The sequence below is a fragment of the Nomia melanderi genome, chromosome 1 (genome assembly GCF_051020985.1).
Source record: "Nomia melanderi isolate GNS246 chromosome 1, iyNomMela1, whole genome shotgun sequence".
Taxonomy (NCBI): Eukaryota; Metazoa; Arthropoda; class Insecta; order Hymenoptera; family Halictidae; genus Nomia; species Nomia melanderi.
The window spans coordinates 12,569,426-12,577,809 of record NC_134999.1 but is presented as its reverse complement, the minus strand read 5'-3'; positions in this window follow the sequence as shown (position 1 = coordinate 12,577,809).

Genomic DNA, 8,384 nt, shown 5'->3' with positions numbered 1-8,384 from the left:
GGGGAAACAAATAAATAAAGATAATTCACGTATACTATTCATAATGGTAATATGATAATACTGTACACGAAGCTTGTTGCTAAAGTATTGAATTTTTATCTATTCCTACGCGCTTCCAAACAATCTTCTAGTCATTTTGAAAACACTGCAATGTGGTATGCTCGCATTTTGCGATGAAAAGCAAGCTTGATCAATCTTAACCCTTATAGTGCGAACATCGCTCTCAACAACACTGAACATTTCTGCAAATACTGCCACCAAAAGATGAAAATGTTTACTATACTTTTTAAATATTTCAGCACATTGATATAAATAGTAAAATTTTCCTAGACATTTTCCGTACGCATTTCTCGATAAAATTGCATGGGAACTTCCGAAAGAATTTTGGCAGTTACAAATGGCACCCAAAGCGTGACGGAACATTTCTATTATGTTCTATTACATTCCCAAGTGAAGAAATTTCTTGAAGCATGGTCTTAATTCCACACTCGCCAAGCTACAACTAATCCCCGAGAATACCCATCTGCGAACGACAGTCGATTTCCGCGATCCAATATCCGCCGCCAAAACAACGAAGAATTAAAAATCGGCTTCATTCATTCGGCAGCGAGCACCGCGCAGACGAATAACGGCGGAGAGAACTGGGTCATCGAAAGGCGACGCTATCAGTTGATATTGGCCATACTCTGTGAGTAATGTCGTACCTCGCGATTATTATTCGCATACCGACAAAGCCAGCCCTGATGTTATTCGGGCATATACTACTAACGAGATCCTTGCGAAGGGAACGGTCCGGAGTAAAGATTCTAACAGCGTAATGTGAGAAAAAACCACTTTGAAAAATCGCTTCCACACCGGGGGATCGAACCCCGGCCCTTCGCATTACGAGTCAGGCACTCTACCGACCGGACCACTAGGCGACGCTATCAGTTCAAAATGAACCGGCCCACCCCGCGGTATCCCCTAACGAAGCAGAATCCATCGAAAGAGATGTCCCGCCGAACGGGATTCCCCGCTGCGTCAACGTCGACTGATAACGATGTAGGTACATCAGTGATGCGTAAACTTTTTTTAAGCGGAACGAGTTCAATATCACTTAAAAATAAGAATACATTAAATACAGAAATTAATTCAATGCATTTTAAGATCACTTATCTTTAAACGTAGATCGAAGTCATCGAAAGCAACAGGGTACGTTTCAAGGATCGCAAAGTAAACAGAACAAAGCAATACAAAATTAATTGAAATTTACTTTTTCTTTATTTATATTTCGCTCTTACAATTATGGTTTTAATTTTGTATTTATCTGTAATTTATTATTACAATCATTATTACATGTACGTTAGCAAGAACAGTGACATTCTTTCTATCCATAAATGTAGCGTTAATATTGTGAATGTCTTCAACTATTCCACAATCGTTTAATATTTCCTTAACCCCTTGTCCTATGACCTCTTTCTGAACTGTGATCGATCTAACTACTTTGTTGTTAATAATCTATTGAAAATAAGAGGAAATTCCAGTCTTATTCTATACCAACGTGTGCTCTAAGGTATAATCATTGATATCAGGAATAATATATAATTTACATTCAAACAAAATGAATAATATTTATGTTTGTTAAATTCTATTTGAAATCTTCACCACCAGTCTAACACGATACTGTACGACAAGGGGTTAATGTATAATCAAGGACGTACACTTACAATATTTCGTTTTGCAATACAGTTGGGGTCAATTCAGATCCTTTAAATTCGAGGAGCACTGCTAGTGCATAGTTGAGAACGTCAGAGAAGTTTCAATTGTAGCGCAAATAGTTTTTACGTGAATAATCGGAAAGACACACTTTCTATTCGAAATCTTCAGCTCGAGTCTGACACGATATTGTAATGCAAGGAGTTGAACGTTTTGTTGTAAACGAAATGGAGATTTTAGTATACGAAAAGGGAGTCAGTAATGATAGAAATTTAAAAACAACCTGCTGGTTGTGCATCACTGACGTACTATACACTGCCCTCTAAACTCCTACCCCCGGTTCTGCTCTTCAACCCTCAGATCCCAGCACAATCCCATTACTTTGAACCGGCCGAATATTTCATCGATCCTAAGCCCCTCCGTCTCGCCTCGATTTTCACCGTCATCGTGTCATCCACTCCCGCGAGCGCAATTTCTTCCTTGACGTCGGCTCTAACAGCCCCGTCGTGTCACTGCAGCCAATAACGAACGGCGCCAGATGGAACAGGCTGCCGCCTGAAAGGAGAGAGAATGAGAAAAAAATAAAAGGAACGAAAGAAACGCGCTCTGTTACAATCTCCTTTCTTCTTATCCGGTGTCCGACGCTCCAGAGTTCGATTTTCCCTCGCGGCCTGCCCTAGCACTCATAACCTAGATTTTAACGGATAACAAACGCACTGCCCCCTCTACGGGCCGCCGTTTTTCTCTCTGCTTTGCCTTAATCTCCCTACTACCAAGGAAAATGTTTCTTGCCCATCATATTTATGTTTCCAATATTTCCTTTCTTGCTAATCAATCTGAGTGAAGCTTCTCAAGAATTAATGTAGATATATTTACAATATATACAATTTAAAACGATTGGAAATTTAAATAATGAAGTTTCATTAATGATGTATTCACTCTGTCACTGTAATCATCAAATAATCAAGTTTCAATAATAAAATTACGGAAATATAATTAAGCAAATGGAAGTTTAGAGAAATTTTAATACTAGGATTAGGGTAGTAGAAATATCGTCACAGGGGATTTTGGTTGGTAGTGAACTCAGATAGTTCACGCTTCAAGGGATACTCTGGAAGTGGAAGGTTCAGGCTCGTTACAGGTTATTTATTTTCTTGTAACCCCTTCGCTGGGGTTCAACGATGGTTCCTTATATATTGACAGAGTACTAAGGATTCTGCACACTATCTCCCTTATACTATCGATTCCCAACAGCTTGAAAGAGTCCAGACCATTGATTTCGGAAATCGAGATTCTAGGTCAACGGTCTTCCTTGTCCTGCTCGGTGTTTCTCGAGGGCTGACCGCAGAGGGTCGAATTGATATTCAGTGGAAGAATAATGCTTGAGTTTCTGTAAATGTACAGCGGCTCCATTGCTGGAGATTTGAAGTTCCTGGAAGTTGGGAAAGTTGAGTGGGGTAACGAAGAATGGTGAGCAATGATGGGATGGCTGGAGTTTCTAATTTCCTTTCGAGTGAATGATGAATCTGAGTTTTCAGGTGGTTAGGTATTTCTGGTGAATTATATATTAGCGTATAATACTATGTTGTGGATTTCATTTGTTTAATATATTCTGCTTGCGACGTTTCAGATGTCTAATTGTGAATGTGGGATAGAGAAGTTTGCAAAGATTCTCTTGAAACTTTTAGAAATATACTAGTAAATTTATACGCAATTTAGACTTAACCCCGTGACGTATTATTTACTTCCTCTACTAAGCTCGTGTAACATTTTACTATCGGCAATTTGGAAGAAAAGCAATAAAATTTTCCATTCTACTTTAAGCAGAAATTTAATTTGAGGGTAATACATTGGTAATAGCAATATAGTGTTTTCCTTTGATGCTTGAGTAATGAACAACATTGAGTTTTGTTAAATTAATCTAGAAATCTTCATCATGAGTCTTACTCGTCATTGTATGGCAAGGGGTTAAGTTATATTTGATTTAAAATCGAGTTAGACTTAATACAGACTCAACCAAGACAGATATAATTTAGACTTAATTTGGAATTAATTCAAACTTTAAATAATATAAAAATTATATTCTCCAACATAGATGTTCTAAATAATAAAAAGAAAAATAATGATGAGCAATTTAAAAATTATTTTCACTATTTCATTGCATGAAATCCAGTCCCTTTCCTTCGAATTCAATACATACGACACTGCAAGCGTAATAACTATTCTTTCACTTCGAAACAGAATAGAACTCATAACGCATTCCATCCAGTGCCAATAAATTGTTCCATAAAGATGTGTAATTACATTAACGATCAAAACGACTTTGCAATTCTCTGCAAAGGTGTACAGCTGCGCGAGGAAACAATTTCGACGAGAACAGACTATAAACGACGACAGTGTTGTTCGTTTTTGCGCAATAAAGGAATTCCGTGGAACTTTTCGGAGCTGATACGCATGGAAGGGTAAGGTATTTCGAGTGAACACGTTAATTAAACCGCTCTGCTAACCGACGGGTATGTACCGGCGCCGATATAATGGCGGAAACGCTGGGCATGCCTAAAAAGCATGCGTGCGAAAAAGCGATTAACCGGGTCCCTGAAGCAAATCAGATTTATCGGATACCGGCGGGCTAGAATCGTCCTGAGTAATTAACCGAGTTATTCACCTGCGAGAAGTACTCACCACCCCTTCTATAACCACGTGTCCCTGGCTTTTGATGCTTTATTTTCGTCCTTTAGTTGACGTCACCTCGTGGACCATTATTTCTGCCGTTTTCGGTTTGAATCGAGACTGCACAAAGCGATGGAGAAAATATGGTGCAAGAAAGAATATGCAAGACGCAGGGAAAAATAGAAGGTAGACTTTGCTCTTCTTGGATTTAGTTCCGATGGAAATATATTTTTCCTTTTTATTCTTGCCCTATTTTAATGTTCATTTGTACCGTTATTTATTAATACTTTCATTGCGATGTTAATACAAATTTTTGTACTAAAGGTTTTCAGTTTGAGGTTATGTAAAGTGGTTAATAATTGGAAATGTCTCTTTGATCTTTTTAGTTACCTCAATGTTCAAAATTAAGCTGACATTAGAATATAATTTATTGAATGTTTTAATATTTGAAATTAGGTTATGTTACTAGAAACGTATTATATAGTATGTTAATCAGTTTTTATAGTATTTAGTTTAATCACAGTCTGTTAATAAATTGAATAGACTACTACGTGAGACTGTTTCACTTCATCCTTAATCTCTGCTAGCCGCTTCAGAGAGAATTTGTTTGAGCCTCGTTTACGAGGATATCTTATCATAAATTCATTATATACCGGGTTTAAAAGCGTGCGGTTCAGCCTATATTTATGTAATATTTAATTAAACTTTTAACGACCATAAAGCCGCAGAAGTTTTTCAACCGAACGCAGCACTTTAATTATCTTATAAAAACACCGGCAACCATTCAAGCTGATTTAATCAGTAAATGAATTTACTCGTTTAATTCGTTACTCGTCCGCGGTAATTACATAATTGAGATCTTCGATCGGTGCAACCAACAGTTAAAAAGATTTTGTACTATCATAAAGTCGTGCTTCTTTAAACAAAATTTAACAGTTCTATATAGAAGTCAAACATCTTTTTGGGATTAATTTACTGACTAAATTGTGTTAAGTCTTTTCCTGGAATTTATATTACAATAGATAGGTTTATCTTCTAACAAAAGCAAAGTAAAAATTTCTAATATAATATATGTACTAAAATAATATATTATAATATATATACTAAAATTTGTACTATATACTCAAAGTTCATGCGTGTATTCTTCTGGCAAAAAGATATTAAGTATTATAGTGATAAATGAACATGACATAAACATAAATTCTTTATTAAAAAATGAAACATCTACTCAGGAACTTTGCTGAATTATCAATGCGTATGAACCGTTATCGGTAGCCCTATTTCCACCGGATCTTTTCTCTCCCAAGCCAATCCACTGACAACAGGGTTCCCTTGTTTCTCAAGCTGATCCTTGCTTCCAATATTCCCTTGTTTCATTCCGATTATTCTTTGTTAATCCCCGAAGAGCCGTGAAATTGGGGCTAATGAACCTTCCTGTGTTCGTTTTTATCGTAATCTTTGTCGGTGAACCTTGCATTACAACGTTCTGTAGACAAAACATTTATCAGTCGAATTAACAAAAAATAGTAACATTCTCTCGCTCAGTACCTAAACATTAAAATATATCCTAAATAAATTTTATAAATTGTCGACAATTTTCATTCCAATTCTTACAGTGAACGATTCTCAGCAATTTAGTAATCAGACACGAGATGTTGAAGTACAACGATTTTATCCTTTAATCCATGTATTACCTCCATTTAATGTAGTCGAAAATTTAATCAATGTATTGTCACCATAACATTATATTACATCATGAAATTATAATATATACCATGTTAACTGCCATAACAATGTCTAAAGACCGTTACCATAATCTCATAATATACTCATCATAATCTGTTCATATCATAATTTGTTCTACACGTGAATATAAACTTATAATCATTTAGATTAATTACAAATGAAATGAACGACAAATATATTTGGCCCTCAAACTTTCCTAAAAACTCTCCTCTGTCGTCTAACATGATTGAAGCCCTTCCTAATGAATTGCGCGTGCCACGCGAAATATTTAGCAGCTGATACGTGGGTGAACGTAAGAGCGAGCCCAGACACAATATTCACGTCGACGCGACGCGAGTCAAACGCGCGCCTCAAACGTCCGACTCAAGAGTCAACCAATTGAAGTTTAATTGAAAGCATTCCATTAAACGTGACGAGCGGCCCACGACAGAGTTCCCCGTCAGCGGATGCTAATTTTAAAGGAATATTCAAACATTCCGGTAGCTAGCAAGATATTCCGACGCTCTCCAGGCACTTCCAGCGACGTGGATTTAATGAACGGTTACGCTCAAACACGCCACTTGCCGCTGAGGAAACGAAAAGTTTCAATGCGAATGCGTCCCTGCCGTGAAAGCACTGTACACGATGAAAGGTAAACGAAACGTACCGATTCGAGGAAACGAAATAACTCGGTGGGAACGACGGAATGGGAAGAGAGTGGAAAACGCCGGAGAAAGACGGAGAGAGGGTGCAGACGCACGAGGCAAGCCGGTAATCTGTCTTTATGTGCCTCTGTCGTGTTCCTTTCGCATTTGTACATGCTTGTTGGCGACTGAAGTGCACGGCGCCGCTCGCTACGTCGGCTGCGAACAATGAGCCTTTCCTATCGTTCCGCGGCTTTGACTTTTAGAATCCCCACTCGAGTAACGAGTTCGAAAAATTGATCGCTGCCTTTAATCTTCAGGTTTGTCAGCGATACTCAGCTCGGCGTGCTTCGGATATCCATAGGAAAGTGAGAATTCTTAGGTAATTGCTTTTAGTATTATTCTCAAATTCGAATTTTGTTTATGATAGATTAAGTTAAAAATATAATAAACAGAATGAGGAGGAAATGAGAATACTGGGACACAAAGGATTTAGACAATTGATCTTGAATTTTTATTCACTTTGACAATGAATGATTCGAGTGATATTCGTGAACAGATTTTTTTCAGATTATAGATTACCATTCTTGGAGGAGAAGATTTTGGTTCTTACGGTTTTATTTAAACTGCACGTGAGAATTTGATTTTATATTCAGTTCCATTTGCAAGATTGGCTAATTTTGCTGAAAGGGGACTGAAAATTTAATCCAGTTTTGTAATGGAGTAATGGCTAGCTGAAATTTGGGTTTACCTTGAATTTCACCATTGGTTTTTACGAGTGAATCGCTCGCCCCGGTCCCGGGCTCAACAGGTATGGCAGACTGTAGCGTTCACTATGGACATTTACTCTCGAGAGAAAAGATTATCATTTTACACGGACGTTCAGATCTGTTTTAATGAAAATAGAAAAACAATGCACGAAATTGAGGCGAAACTTTTTCCTTTTTAGCTAACAAATTATATTCTTTCATTTGTGTCGATTATTCCATTCCACCCTGTATATGAATATCAGCCTTCCTCTAATTCCCACCGTGTCCATTAAATTTCCAAACGATTTGTCACCTTTTAATAGAACAACACTCTTATCTTGTCTGACAGGACTATTAACAATGAGGAGCTCTGCTGTCTTAACGTAATCGATCTCCTCCATTATCGTGTCCCCATCTTCAACCCCTTTTCACAGACACACGCGTACAGGGTGATTCACAAATGCAAGCCTATACTTTATGTGGCGAACATTCAGATGAAAATAAATAGAAAATCAGATGAACTTATATTACTAAAGTATTATATACTTTAATTTTTTATTTGTAAACAATTTACAAAGTATTTCAAATAATATATTTAACCTAACGTTACAAACAATATTCGTCAGCATGTGAATTTAACAAAATTTTAAACTGCTCGAGGACCACTTGGCAAGAGATTAGTTAAAACTCACCTCATTACTTCCTAATGATTTTGTTCATTAACATACAGTTCATTATTATCATAAAATGTATCGTAATTACAAATATTTTTCTTATTTTACCTGAATTTTATTTTAAACAACAAAAGTGAATTTTACTCGTTACCAACCCTTTATCTTATAACAACGCGTCAAACTCGTAACCGAAAATTTCAACCAGAATGAAACGAGCATAAATATTC